This window comes from Varroa destructor, unplaced genomic scaffold (genome assembly GCF_002443255.2).
Source record: "Varroa destructor unplaced genomic scaffold, Vdes_3.0 BEIS01000005.1, whole genome shotgun sequence".
Classification (NCBI taxonomy): Eukaryota; Metazoa; Arthropoda; class Arachnida; order Mesostigmata; family Varroidae; genus Varroa; species Varroa destructor.
In genome coordinates, this window is record NW_019211458.1 from 40,439,421 (window position 1) to 40,455,726 (window position 16,306).

The following is a 16,306-nucleotide window of genomic DNA, read 5'->3' on the forward strand; positions in this document are numbered from 1 at the left end:
CGAGCCGTTTCGAAATACTGCTAAGTGCTTCAATGTACTTCTTTGGACAATGAGGACGCTATATTTTCATAGATATAGGCCATTAGAAAGCTCGATGAAGGAGTCGGTTTCTTCGGTACAATGCCTCATTATATCAATAGTTAAACTTGAACAATATCCAAATAACTAAGGAGAACTAATAGAAACGTTAACATCCTAGTTAAACTGGGTTAGCAGGGTACTATTAAAAGTACAAAGCGAATCAATATCATCACAATAAACAATATGCGTTTTGGTATCAGCGTTATTTCACAACCGGATGCAGATTATAGGAGTTCCGTTGTATTACGTCCCAAGTTCCGAACGATTTAAAATCATCACAATATAGTTTGTGACTGATACTCGCAGGGAACACATATTTGGAATCAAGTATAAATACGTCATATAAGTAGTAGGAACCTGTGTCCTAAGGTCTAATTTGTCAGCGAAGTGATCTCTCAGCTGTGAAGTTATGACCTGTCTTCTTAATAGAGTTAAAAATCGTTGAAATGAATCCTCGGCGGGTTTTCAGCAAAATCTAAGTGTACATTAAGTGAGCATTGCCCGGTTCGGTATTACTAGCATTAAAGTGAATGTGTTTTTAGTGGAGCCATCTATGTGCATCACATAACAGCCAAACCGACTAGCAGGCTTCTGCGCATGATTAACTTTTGAATCACAGACTTCTATGTAACAGCACCCGGCCTCGAGTTCTTTCTGTGTACAGGCATCAAAGAAGAAACAACACAGGTTTATAGCTGCTACGAACAAAACATGAAGGAATCCTGGACGAGGCAAGTTTTCAATAACTGATCGGGCAACCCCATCAAGGGTAAGGTTATACGTGAACAGAAAACGGTTTAATTCGTTGTCCTTGAACTAATTGTTTTGAAAAGCCATGGTCTTGATCGAATAATCAGTTACTCTATACGTCAGTATATTTAGAGTCAGCAGCGACCAAGGATTTTCGCAACAAAGATCCATGAAAACATTTAAAGGCTATTTCACACTTATGGCTCTCACTGACAAGTAAGCATTAACGATAGTGCTGTATTTCTACTATTTCAAGTTCCAAACTTCACACGCCGCCTATCTAGACTGGTCTACTGTTGTTGTACTATTTTTCATCAGTGGCAATTCTGTGCGCGATTACATAGGATATGTTAAAAGTTGCTTATCTAAAATTGTCCTCACCTGTGCTACCCGGCTAAGTGTGCCGACTGGAACATGGGGGGTCGTGTGTGAAGGTAAAAGGAGATCAGAAATGCTTGAGAGTATCTGCCAAAACTAACTTACTTTAGTTCCTTAGAATCGATTATCTCGATTTTAACTACGAACCATGCTCCGGACGGCGCTGTGAAGTGAATCACAACACTTGCAAAAAAAACTAACCATCTTAGGTTCTGAGCAGCTGCGAATTGACACTATCCTGAGTTGCTTGCAGGCAAAGTGGAATGTCTAAAAGACAGAAAGGTAAGCGAACCCGGTGGAAGTGCTGTTGCCGACAACTTCATTACCATGTGCATATTGTTATTGACAGGCTCGAGGCGACATAATTTCGTCGGGAAGTGAAGAGACATTTTTACGGCAACTTCCTATAGATACAAAAATTGTTATAGTCCGAGCCACCCTGCACGTAGACAGCTCAGAGAACCTGAAGCTTCTGAAACATAAAAAGTATGAATGGCGACTGTGGTTCGAATCAACGTGCAACGGAAAAAAAAGTTTTGAAAAAGCAAAGAAATAATTTTTTAAAAGTCGAAGGTAGTTTTAGCCGCAAACTCATAGCATTTCAATCCCGCGGAAAAGCTAACCCACTTATTGGATAGCCTAATATTTCATTCAGTTAAAACAAATACAAATTGCAGGCCTTGCGCAGCCGAAATACAGCTCCTGTAGTATCATTCACAAAAATACCAATGAATAGTCCACATAATTATGTCGTATATACAGTGTGATTAAGCCATATTTTCGGTGAATGACAATACTGAGTAAACCTTTACATCTTTCAAGCAATCACTCTATTTATTTTGACTCTTTATTCTGTCCCATTTAATAAGTACACTATGAACGTGCTTGCGGTTTGGGTCTGATGAATCGAGGCGTTATTTAGCCTATGTTGTCTCCATGTCGTTCAAATCGGAATATCGTTGACAGCTTTAAAAAACATACGCAGCCACCTCAATTGTACGTGAAATAAAAGTGAACTCATTAAGCAAACATGGTAGGGCAGATTGCCTTGCTCAGTTCAGCTGCTGACTCTGTTCCACTGTCCTGATGAGGCCTTTGGGTAAAGGGGCATCTGTTGGCCCCGTGATATATGGCAAACGCCAATGACTACGGTGCAAAGACCTTCGATTTGTTTTTTTCTATTAGCTGCATTTGAACCCTATGTATTTGGTAAAAATCTAATTCTACCTCTGCGCGGTGCTTCTTTAAATCAGACCCGACTGTAGCTACACACAATTCCCCCGCTTTGTCTTGCTTGTTATTACTGTTTTGCTTTTGCGCCTGGACTCGTGCCGCACACAATGTGGTGCTGCAGAAGCAGAAGAGGCCTCTAGATAGGAACGTACAGAGCGTCCTACATAGCTCTGTGTGCATAAAACGTAACATTGATTGACAGATCGGTGCTTAGAAGAGGAACATGGCCAGAAATATTTGATCACATTTTCATCACATAAAAAACAAATAGTAAGCTTTAAAAAATAGGGACAAGTCTGAAAAGCGAGCCCAGAGTCTTTCACTATTCGAAGAGCCGTTTAATTAAGTTACATTTTCAGAAATTAAAAATCGGAAGAAAAACCTATTGTTACACTGGTTGTAAAAGAAGAAAACAGCTGAAAACTAAACGGTGATTCGTCACAATGAACAATCCGAAGAAGCTGGAGGAACTTCTATAATTTAGTAGCCGAATGGTCAGCAGAATCCAAGTAAGAAACACTATATTCGATTTCTAGGCTGCTCTTCTGCACTTTTCCGAAACTAACTCAACGTATGGTCAATTATCTCTATACTTACCTTCAAATGCCAGAATATGAAATCGTGTATTATTGTGAAGCGAATAGGTGCCCACGTTGATCTTTAGCATATGCACGGTGAATATAATATTTTTTTTTTGATGAAAATGAGAGCTCTTAGCGGTTCGAAAAAGATCATTATAATATTCACAACAAAATATCCGGGAATCATAATTGCATTACATAAAAAGCACAGTGCTTTACAAGTTCTTAAAACTTGAAGAAACAGTGACTCGTGATCGTGGCTGAGCCTAACTTCTTCTAACTGTTCTTGCAGTCCAGTTGAACATCAGATCCGTAATTAGGGGGTATGGGACTATGAAATACTACTGTCCACTAAGAGAAACCAGCGCAATTGTAGCAGTTAAATCATTTGAAACTAAAGTTCCCCCTCCACGGCAACGTACAGTTTATGAATGGCGCCAGCAGATTCAAGTTCATCAAGGGGACACTTGAGATTTATAGTAAGTACTTCGGCTAAATAACCCAAGTACTATAAATTTGAGTTAACACATTTTCATTCTATCAGTGCTGCACTTGATAATGAAACTTACAGCAGTTGCATCAAATTTGAGGATAATTTCGTAACATTTACGAAAACAACCACGCGTCTCAGGTCGCTTAGTGTGGTATAGTGTATTTCCATATACCTATTAAACAAAAGAGCAGAAAATGCAGATTAAAAATTGGAAGAATATCAATATCCCAACAATAAAAGTATTTGATGAATGTGAAAAAGAATCCCACGATAGAAGTGTTTACTTTACTTACTAAAGAACTTACTTACTTACTAAATGTCTCTATGTTAGTATCCAAACCACCAAGAGAAAAAACATTCTTGCCTATCTTTATGACTTCGCAGAGCTCGACTAAGGATTCGGTTGGGTACCGGGGTACTCTAGAGGTTCGGCTAGAATCAGTCATGTACCGTTCCAATCAATGGAGCACGCTATGGCTGATAGACAGTTTCAAATCCAGCAAATTTCGGAGAAATCAAAATCTCGACTTTGGAGCTGACTGCTACAGACACAAATAGATCACTTACATGCTCATTCATGTTAAATTCATAACAGGATACGAGGAGAGTTTTAGGGAAGGAATAACATTGATAGCATGCTTCCTTAATGATGACTTTCTTAATGACAGTGTTTTGTTTTTAAGTAACACACTCACAGACCATAAAAAAAAAACAATGAAAATGGTTACGAATCTACAGATGACGATAGTGCGATTGGTCACTTAAAATTCGATGCTTTTTGACTAAATGGCTGTTTTTGGCGATGTTTTGTCAATTAACGTTCATATTAATACCCGAAATTATTGGGTCCTCTGGTAAATGAATTGGAATTATTCGTCTCTTAGTCAGATAGTTACGGCGTGTCTGGCGGATAAACAAAGCATTAAACAAAATGTCTGGCTTTCACCTTATACAAATCGAGTGGTTCTTACGCAAAGTAGTTTGCGTGCCACACTTTCAAACACTTGTCCATCTAGAAGAAAAACAAAAAACTAGAGTCCTTTTACTCATCGTTAGTCAGCCCCAAATTAATCAGCGGCTAGAGCTAGCATTGAGAGTATGCAAAAGCCGGTCTCTAAAAAGTGATATATAATTCATCATTAAATGGAAAAAAAACTCACCATTTCAGCTCGTTTACACTAACTATAAAAGCAGCGACAGACATCAAAACAAATGGAATGATCCGCTGCGCAAATTCGATTTGAGCGTCGTTGAAGAATACTACTTTGCCACTATTATCTCTGCTCGTCTTGTTGGAGTCAGTTAGATGCGCCCAAGCTAGTTTAATAACTATACCTCTCTAATAACAACGTATGTGGAGCGGTACGCAGTTTACGAAAAAAAAAAAAGTAAAAAAACGTTTGACTATAGGAAGCGTTTCACTAGACACTTTTACTTTTATTTCTGCCATATTTTGTAGCTAAAGTCGCAATGGCTCGTCCTGTTCGCACTGTCAAATACGCCCTATAGTTCCTATCGTGTTCGCTGCTATCTTTTGCCTAAGAAGAACCGAGTGGAGTATCAGCCGATTGTACAGACCAATGTAAGTATGATGCTTTTACGAAGTCCAGAACGAAAAAGAGAGATAAAAAAGAAAAAAGAGAGGATGACGCGGGAATTGCAATTGCGAGACACGCCACAGCAGCGGTAAGGGACCACAGCCAACAACAGGCTTTGACAGCTCGTTCCATTCAAGGACAAGCTGCGTGCCTGGCCGTTCGTTTTTCGGTCCACGCCCGAAATATGATGTGGTTGAGCGCCGCGTGACATGAATAACATTCCATTGTTCGAAGCGCGCGTGACGGACAATGAGCGCTGGAACAGAAGACAGACCCTGGAGCAGACACTATGAACGTGCTCCCTCCCGGCTGACGGGACGCAGCCTGTCGCGATGCTGATATTTAACTAGTGGCAACAGAGAGCCACCAGTGTCATATGAGGACGATATGTGATGCGAAGGCAGACTTTTATCTACCTTACCCCTTTTCCCCAGGCAGATCGGGCTGCAAGCTAGGTCGATTTTGTCTTGCTAGTCGCAGATCGTTTTTCTAGCTCTTCATCGAAGCTATTGAATTATCCAGTATCGTCAGTATCCTCCAGCTGGGACAGGCTGTGAATTAAACGAACCGCTGATTCGAGCACTGTGGACAACGGGGGTTCGAACTCGCAGATTTGGGATCCTGGTACGTAAAGCAAGAAGCAAATGATAGTGGTTAGTGTTTGTTAGACTTCACGGCTCCGTTGCATTCTCCTACTCTCCTCTGAGAGACGCGCTTCTTATTTTATTTGAATCAGCACTTTGATTCCATTATAAAAGAAAAAGACGCCGAACCTTTAAAGATTTGCGCCGGCTCCTTGGATTCAAGATGTACGTGCGATGGTCTTGTATAAAACTTATGGTTTATATGTCCCAGCTTTTATTGAGTAGACAGAACGGAAACACAATTGGCTCTCATTCAGAGTAATTGTTCTAAATATGTTTATGTTCGTCTTAAAAGTAAACGGTCAGGGACCCCAAGGGCATTGTATGTCGAGTGCTTGTCCGATATCAACATATATTACACATTACGATTTTTATGTACGACGAGCCCCAAGAGTTTAGTTTTGTACTCGAACACTGGCCTGAGGGTAACTCATTCACGTTTAAACCCCAACCCGTTTCCATTCTTCTGGCAGTTCAGCCACGCATTCACAGGTCTCACAAGCGCTGGCAGTCGGTAGTATAAGTACATTTTTAGGACAAATGGACAAGAGTAATTGACGTAGTCTTTCAATACCGCTTGTCTAGCTAGTCCCAGGCAGAATCTTTCTTCCGTCGCCAACCTGCACGTAATCAATAAGCAAAGCCTTAAGGTTGTATCGCGGAAACCTTGCTGTAGGATGGTAAATTTCCCCAGGTAGAATTTCAAAAACCTTGCTAACAGGCCAATATTTCTAAAATCAATTTCATAAGCCATCGATTCTCATTCCGTGCTCGGAAGGTAACCTTCTCAAATTCTGTGGCGAATGTCCTAATTGGAACAGGCTGCGCCAAGGGCATGCAAAAGGTTATTCAGTAGAGGAATACGAGTACCTGCGTTTCGCAAATACTTATGTGCTTACGTTCTCTAAAAGGTTTTTATAGCACATCGGTGTGTTTTTATATAGATGCATACACCAAAAGAGTGCGAAAAACAAACCTACAGCCTTTTCGGATAACCTGTCGACACAGAAGAACTGCTGCGATATGATTAGACCCATTTTTTGTGCACTCAGGTACGACCGTGTAGAATATTCATTGCAGCAATTTGGTAAAAAACGTCGTGAAAGCACACACATGCCTAAAGTTATGGGCCCCAGCTTGAAAAAGCAAGCCCTTTCGTTCGATATACTGGAAGAACATGTGCTTAGGTACTGGTAACTAAATTCTGTACATTTATTCAAGTCAACTAACAGTAGCTCAGTTAGAGCTTGTTAAGTTCGTGTTGAAAAATATCAGCGTGATTAAATTTTTTTCTAAGAGGCGATTTACTATCAATCACACAAGGACTATGTATATAGAAACAGAAACTGATTTACCCAACTCAGTCAGGTGAGCCGGAAACGATCCGAAGGTGGCACAACTTAGGGCACACGCATACAGTGACCTCTGTTGGGGATGGTCATTCACTATTATCCCTATGTTTCGGGTCTTACGTCCGGTATCGCCGTTGGGCATTCAGGCAGACGGTTGGTTGGGTCACAGCATTAAACGAAATAAGTCTATCTCCGGATTAGCACCTAGATCACAACATCGTACTTCTAAAGTTTGGCATGCAAATACGTTACTCACTAAATTACCATAGCAACGTTATTTAGAGTTACCCTCTGAGCGCCTAATAGCAGTTAATTGTTCGGCCTAACAATTTTTAACATCGAAATTGATTATCTACGTGTTCGGAGCCTGTTGGTACACTCGCAGTGGGCCTAAAGTCCACGACACGCCGTGAAGTAATTTGCCTTTAGAAAGTGTGATGACGTTTATATCGGTGACAAATAATTCCATTGTCAGTCAGTACTTAGGACAAAATTACGATCACTCAATTCTTTGTATAGATGGGGCGTAAACTCGAAATAAAATGCCTTCGAGTTCGGCAGTGTCCCAAGCTCGCTACCGTAAACATCAACTGTAAGAAGAACAAAATATCGAAAGTTCAATTGAATAGTCGAAATAAATAAAGATTTCAACAGGACTAGCTTAGTAGAGCAAGGCTGACGGTTTAGCATGTCTAATATGCTTCTACCATTCCTTTGTAAAGCATTTGCGTGCTCTGTAAGGAAAGTAGTTGATCAACTCTGAAAACGCTGGGGCAGTCTATGAAGAATTGCCATATATCTGTTCACATAAAAGCCATGACGAAGCAATATCCTTCCAGCAAATGATTATGTTCTAGAAGCTAAATTCATTAAGCATGTCCTGTAATAGATAATAGGCGCTAATAATACGAGGAAAAAGCGGCTGGCAAACCATTTGACCTTTCCCCCGACAAACAATTCCGTCATTAGATGGGTCGTCATGGTCTGTGAATGGAAAATTTAATATAAATACAAGTCAATTTGCACGATGCAGAATGAAAGGATCACGTAGATGATAACAGCAACTCAAAAACGTCAGGTATTTATCGAAGTGTTTATCTGTATAATTGAATAGCAACCAAGGAAAAATTGGACTATGCACAGATAACGCCCCACTACTTAGCACCAGTCCATCTAGTGAATTTAGGGCTTAAAGCCTCTTCAGAAACAACAAATATTTGCCCCTAGACCCTCTGCTCGCATCTATTGTAATTTGTTCAAGCTTACTGAAAGGGGGATGGACTTGTTTTTCTAACTTTTCATTCAGTGAATCAAGGTGCTCTCATGGGATTTTTTTATATAATGTATATACATTTGCATATAGTATGCGCTCCCTTGCACTCGTTAACGATTTTACTATGAAAACGGAGCGAATATCCGTTCTTATTATTAGGCGTATTTATACGCTTGGCGTACATATATTAAAAAAAGGATATATATCGTCATGGGAGCCCCCGTTGAATCTAAGGAGCCGATTCGATTATCTATCGGTGTAAAAATAGACCTCTACTTCTTGTGAGCATCAGCGCTATAGTAATCTTAGTTTATGGTCGATATACAACAAATATCATCAAAAATATTTTTCGAAGGCTATAAGATCCATTTGTGGATTGGTTTTTGCGCCACATGATGTACCATAAAAATAGTCGAGCGTGTTTGTTACAAACACTAGATTCTGAAAAAATCATACAACCATTATTCATGCATGTAGACATAGTATATTTCTATATATCTACATCTAGATATAGTATATATAGGTACAACTCTTTACATTGAGCCCAGTGTGAAGAGGTCTAGGTTAGCTAAGACCACTGAAGTGAAAAGGTAAATGATCTTTATGTGCGGATGAATCAGTTACTGCGGTATCTATTTACTAAGCAAAAACTACTCGACAATGGAATATTTCCTCATATCATAATATGACTATAGCTAATCATTTGCTATTGGAAATTATATTAAGTACAATTACATAGCAGCCAGTGACCCTCTTCTTGGATTATTTGAGCTGCATCAACTCCTGACCTGTTCAAGATGTTGTAGTATCGAATTGTATATAATCTTACTGGAATCTTTATATACATACGTACAAATGTTTTAGTTATCATGATCTTAATACCTATACTATAGACCTACAGTTTGCAAACTATCTTCTCTCCCTCATTAACCGATCCCAGAAATCAGCCATTAACAACTCTTCGAATGACTGTGATATATCGCAGTCATCTTCGCACTGAGTTTCGTACTGCCGTGCCGCTTCGTTAGGTATACAGAAACTTAAAGTATACCAGGTTCCGTTACAAAGGATTTCACAAGCAAACAGACGATAAGCGATCGACAGAGAAATCAGAGACACATTTCAATCGAGTAATATACGTCGTTGGTAAAATAAATAAAAACTAATACAAATATAACGAATAATAAATTAGAAAATACGTTTTTAACAAAAGGCATTTACAGAAATCGTATAAACCTATTGTAAACCTGTTGAACTCAGAGCTCGATAAGCCGCTCTATTTGTGTAACTATTTCACCATCAGCGAATCCGAAGACTAGCGCTGTTTTCTCGTCGCTTAACCACAACACTCCCCTTCCAAAAGAACTACCCCAATGTATACGTTGTTCACTGCTTGCCTATACCGCCACGATAACTAGGCTCCGTACGTGAATGTCACCTAGCTCTAAAGACAACGTCAGGTAGGATTGCGGACGCCTTCAGTCCGTAAGGGCTGTCTCAGGTCGTCGTAGGTCCACCTCTCTACTCGCGTGCAAACGTGCCTGAGCGACTAGCTTGCCTACGTGTACTTCTTCACGGGGCAAAGGAAGGATAATAAATAGCAACCCTCTGTATCACTGAGAAAACAAAGAAAATTACATCTCTACTAAAAGTGTGGCAATAAACAACAACAACGGGTCTATCTACACATTTTATGGCTGTAAAATATGGATCTATTGTTTAGACAGCTTTGTTGTCAGGGGAAAATATCACATGGATGTAGTGCACACCATTATAGAGGGCGCACATTAATGATGAACGCAACATAGACCAAGCATCATGTCTAGCTAGTAAGGCAAAATAATATTGCTTGTTCCAATTTCCTGCAGCTTATTCCTGTCAGCGAGCTAAAAAAAATTAAGTCCTGAAAAACATCGGGATATAGGGCCTCGCAGGCCATAACAGTCCTGAACGCTCTTGTTAGACGGATCTAACATTGCTAATAGACTTTAATAAGCAGTTGACAACGACCGTGAAACAAAAGTATAAAATCTGTCCTATTGGGATGCTATTGCTAGAATTCGTATAGCTGCCGCTGTAGGGATGATCTCAATGTTAAATGTTTCAAATATGGACAAACTTCTAGGCTATCCTTGATTTTTCTATTTACATATCTGGTACATATTAAACGATTAATTTAATTACTGACTGAGATTAGCTCTGGTGAGTAGGATAGTTAGACTGAGTGGCAGATCGTAGAAAACTATTTTAAAAACTTGATCTAATATATAATTGAAGCGTATGACAATACGTGTAGATGTACACAGTTTACTCTACTTCCCTATAGAAACTAAGTATTCTATGTTGTTAAACACGAACAACTAGCTAAGAGATGTTTGTTTAAGAAGCACTTCATCGAAGATTGATGGCCACACACTTTTCTAGCGTGATAACACCTAATATATCATGCGTAAATATAATAATCTAGCTAAAATTAAGTTGGTACAGTTTAAAGTACCATTTTCCACAACTTAGCGTTAGGTGAATCAGTCAAGATAGTCGGCATACTTTGAAATTTTACAGATCACAAATATGACTGCGTTATTCATCAGAGGGTTAATCATTATCAGTGTGTAAATCATTTAATTAGAATGCAGTCTTACACAGTATATTTTGTCATTGACTTATTGCTTTCGATCGCTTTAACAACTCCACTCGTGGCAAAGTCTTCCTTTGTTGCAACGCCTCGAACAATACAGCCGGAAAATTATGTAATAACTAAAGTTCACTCTTATTATCTCTATTAATCTGTAAGAATAGTTAGAAGACAACAGAAGACTTATTAATATATAAGCTCGACATAGAAATAGAAGACTATTATTATAGTGCCAACCACGGTGGGTCATATTCAGCCAACCTGGTCCATACAAAATGGACTTAGGTCAATCGTACATGAATAATTTCACTGAAATCATCTAAAAATTAAATTATATATATTGATTTTCCATATAGCCATACTATCCTGTCGCTGTTTGAGTCTTTACTTAGTTACTGGAAACTTACCATTGACTATTGATTGTTTCCAATACTTTTACGCGACTGCAATGATCTAACTGATTATTTCTAACGTTTTTTCAACGTCACCGACGTTGAACACATTTGCGTCGTGTATATACTTTGATGAAACTATGATATAATCAATCCAACCTTGACCCTTAGTCGCCCTTTATAAGGCCGTCGATTCGGAGTAATGTGCATCTCTGGGAGTAAAGCTGCTAGCTTTATGTATTATTTATTATTACGATATTGACTAGAAAACCAGCTGGTAACGTTGATAAGGAAATACCGAGTGGAGTAACATTGATACGGTGCTCCAGCTGTTTGAAAATTAAGTCGGTACGAAGCAAGGTTTATTATATCTATGGGAAGAGTCTGGAAGGTGGACTCTCATTGTTGAGCCTATCTACCCTAACATTTGCCTATTACGTACAAGCACATTAAATGGTAATTTGTATACTGTAACCTACATAAATATTTTCAAGCTAGTGACTTTTACATTGGCTTTGTGTATCACACACACAAAGAAATATATTGTATAGCATAGATTCGATACGTTTGCGTTATATTACACCATTTACCTATAGTTGTACGCCAGTCTTCCTAGTCAGACCATGTGATACAGCAGAGATTTGTTGTTACAATGGCGCGGAGACATACTCATGCATTCGAGCAATTGACATAATCATAATTAGGTAGGAGACGTTAAACAATACGTACTGACACATTCTTTGAGATCTGAACGGCTCAACGTTTTCTGCTTGCCACCGGATGATTCAATACAGCTGAGCCCGATACGAACCCTACGGATGCACTGGCTGCTTACGTTGTATTATATATAGTTTTATATATATCCCAGGTATTGCTACAAGGCCGCTATAATACTAGTGTCGTTAGGGGATCGCTTACTGTATTCATAAGGCCGCCGTCCTTCTACAGTTTCTTCTTATCCCCATATCCTCCACGCCACAAGGGCTGCTGATCTACATTAAATTCATATTAGGCTTTGTTGCCTCATCGTTTATACGATACTGCAAAGTCGTCCCGTTTTTTCCTCTTGAAAACCCTATTCGAAACGATACTATGTGATGGCGTTGTTTATCCTGCATACTTTATGTAGAACTTGGGTGGCTAGACTCATTGGCTTGACAGGATATGTTTCTGAAAGTGTATTTCGTAGTAAGGCTCGCGTCCATGAGAACGAAGGACACCATCAAGAAGAGGGGTGCAAGGCTACAGCGGCAGCAGCAGTAGTTGCAATTCTTTATTCGTCGTCAGCTTCCGCTGTAAAAGACGCGAAGGTTCGCGATCTATTAGTGATTTGTTCGCTGAATAAAGTGGCGTTAACACGTATAGATAGTATCAGAAGCAACTAGCCTTAATAATTCATAGTGAAGCAAGACCAGAAGCAGGCAGGAGCGCAGGAGGTTCATAGATAAAAACAAAGAGGTATTGTTTCTGATCGATTTATTTAGCTGCAAACGCATTGTTTATATACCTAACGCACAAATGGCGGAAACCTTGAAATATGGTGAAGAAAATGGCCTTTCTAGCATCACATAACTGTTTCTGTATATCAGCGGACGAGGACGACTTTACCGAGTGAATTGTAGGATGTTGCACTCGAAGGACGCTTGCCGAAATGAGATCAGCAATTTTATAAAACAGATTTGTAGAAAATATGTAAAATCGATTTGGTGATAAAGGAAATAGATTTTATACCTCTATTAGCTTTAACCGTAAACGATGCAAGGTTGTCATTTAGTAAGAGTATAAGACAAAAATCTTGTTGTGAAAAATTGAACGCGCGTCAGTATTTGGCCATGACATCGGTGGCGTTTTCCAACTTTTTACTTTAGAAATAATTTGTTTCTCGGCGGAACGATGCCTTGTTACTTTTGTTAAGCTACTGAACAATCTTTTTCATCAAAATGCAACTATCTTCATTACAAGTCTCAGTTGCAACTATGATAACATTGGCAGGATGCGGGACCGACAATTACGAGATCTCGCGTTCTATCCCTAATTACTCCAAAGTAAATTTATTGAGCAAGTGAATTAATCTAACGCAAAACAGGCAATATTGTTTAACGTTCTGGTGCTGAGAGGTATCAGCCTTTATAAAATGCCGTTTAATGACTTCTACGATGTATTATTCATAGCTTATTATTTAATTTTGTTATTTATTATATATTATTTAATTTTAATTGATAGTTAATTAGAAGGAATAGATAACCGTTGGGACCGGATACGGTGAACTAACTGACTGGCAGCAAAAAAAAATTCGAGCCTACTCTTCATACTAGTTTTTATGGGCGGCTGTATGAATAGACATTGGCCGAAAATAAAAATGCGTAAAGATATTTTTTTTTTAGGAAATCGATGTTATAACGTTTGTAGCTTTTAGTGTTTATAAAGATGGCCCCCTTTAATGAGGTATCGAAGCTCAAGTACGATGTCCTCTGATACTGCTAACAGCATTTTTGCCATAGAGTAGATCCGCTGTGAAAAATCGTAATCGTTGGGTTCTAGTCATCAGGAATATTCTAAATGTACTAATGGCAACTTTATATGTATGAGACACTATAAAGGGCATAAAAATCCGATTCGAGTCGGCCACCGCATGACGCTAATGACTCGAAAGCGTAGGCTTATCGAAGGCGTGCCCTGTACCAAACTCTCTGAGATTATATGCGTAAATACCTTTAGTGTAGTTTAAAGTTTTTATTATTAAAGATATTGCACTTTATGTATAGTACAATAAAAATGAGCTATTTCTATTCGCAGATTTGCCCTACCTCTGGGTAAAAACTAACCTCAGCGCCTCAGGCTAACTGACTGCCCTTGAAATCAACTTCAATAAACATAAAAAAATCCGACATTCTTTAGTGGATACGCCAGTTCAGCGTACAGCATAACTTCAGCTTATTTTTCGAGGATTTTTACGATATCGGTACCAGTGTCTCCTACCCCCTTGTCAAAGTTATCATGTTCATTAGGATTTCTAATAATCTTATTTTGTCAGCTAACAGTGGCTTTATTGATAGCATTTTTATACGTTTATGGAAAAGGCAGAATCGATATCTCACAATTGAATAACGTAATCTGATATCAGAACCAGGCGGGTATTCGGTCTTCATGTATTTCACTTATCAACATCACACCTCAAAACTTGGCGTTCCACGAAGCTCTACGAAAAAACGAGGCTATGTTCGGCATAATCTAAGTGGTTTCGCTGCTTTTAAACAAAACTATATACTACAATGTCTCAAAATCTCAGCAATCATCTAAGAAAGAGAACATTTCTCATTGATTCTTTGACAGATACGTGTTCGGGATAACAATAATTTATTTACACTAATTATAAAATATTGCCTGAAGTCGCTCTATAACTGAACAATGTCATAAACGTACGTATAACAAACACGTTTTTGGATGGAAAAAAATTGATAAATTAAATTCAGTTAATATGTAGTAACTATATTGTCCACGTACTGGTGCTAATGATCGGGAACATATTATTAGAACCATACAATGACTGTTTGAAGTGTGTCTGTGTTACGTATCAAACCAGAAATGTAAATTTCATTTAAAGACTATTTTGCCCTGACAATCTATAACCTGACAATCGACTGATATAGGTGGGTAGAGAACTGTTTTTTTCTATGCCGCAACTGGAAAAGATGAGCAGGGCAAAACAACAGTGTTCGCTATTGTACAGATATCACGGAACTGTGAACAATGACCGCTCCTAATCCATGGCCTATTGGCTGCTGCCATGCCGATTTTCAGCTTCGTCCTCTCGAGCCGCTATCGAAAGCCGGCTATATTGATATACCAAGCATATTTATGCTATGACAGTCACTACTAATAATTTTAATGTCGAAAATACTTCGACCCGCTAAGCTCAGTCTGTGACATTGAAAAAATCATCCCAAAAAAAAAACTTGTGAACTTGCTCCCATTGCGCGTACAATTGAGCAACCGATAAGTTTACTCCTACGACAACGAAAGCCAATGCAAAAATTCACTCTCGACGATCTTCGGTGGAATGAAGTAGGTTTATAGAATTCTACCAGATATGGTACGTTACCGTTATGGTAAAGCGCGTTAACATTGAGGTATCGCCTTGTGCTTGCAAACTCGTTTCAATGGCAGATCATTGTTATTACCGAATTAAGGCAGAAAGTTCATGTGATAAAGCCATATATGAACAAAAATGATTAAGGATATTGAATGAAGCTCCAATCCATCAGTCATTTAGAAGAGGAAATTATCTATTCCTGAACAGGTAGAGGACAGCAGATACAAAATGTGTGTAAGAATAAAGCCATCTGCCGACTGGGACAAATAGCGATTCTCGCGAGCTCCATTATTGCACAATGTTCCATTTCTCCTTTACAGACAAGCACAAATAGAGAACAAAATATTTCTGTTAGTGCATCTAACATTCATTAGCAATTCGTCTTTTGCCAATGGCCGAATGTTTTATATCGTTTAGAAGTCCTTGCCCTACTTTCTGTGCCTAACATTGTTTTCATTGAAGTACAAACTTGCACAAGGGTGAAATTTGAACTGAACAAAATAATACTAATATAGACGTCTCACAAAATCAAAATGATGTCTGAGCATGGAAGAAGCTTGAAAAACCCGCAATAAGCCGAATATTTTTAAAAAACTTCTTCGAAAAACACAGAGCCTAAAATTAAGCCCAAAAGATAAAAAGTATGGCTTCGATGAGTCAAATTAAAAGATGATAACTGAATAATATTCGATCCCTCGTGATTGAACTTTAGCACGCTGAGCGGGCTTTTTTCCTACAATTTTTTTTTTTCTCGAAAACAGCTTTTTATCGGTTCTTCCGCTGTTGTTAAATATTACGATCAG

The 16,306-nt window shown here is 38.8% G+C and overlaps 1 long non-coding RNA gene across 3 annotated transcripts in view; it reads left to right on the top strand.

Moving 5' to 3' along the window:
- The first annotated feature begins 335 nt into the window (after positions 1–335).
- LOC111251167 (uncharacterized) overlaps positions 336–16,306 on the top strand; it is a 56,292-nt gene continuing 40,321 nt past the window's right edge. The window contains exons 1-4 of one of the 3 annotated variants that reach the window (XR_002673652.2): positions 336–850; positions 2,802–2,951; positions 3,316–3,502; positions 3,901–4,118. This is a non-coding gene — a long non-coding RNA (uncharacterized LOC111251167). Of the gene's footprint in view, positions 851–871; positions 1,492–2,801; positions 2,952–3,315; positions 3,503–3,900; positions 4,119–16,306 lie in introns of those variants that run through there. The other 2 variants (XR_002673653.2, XR_015328843.1) reach the window with 2 other exon arrangements.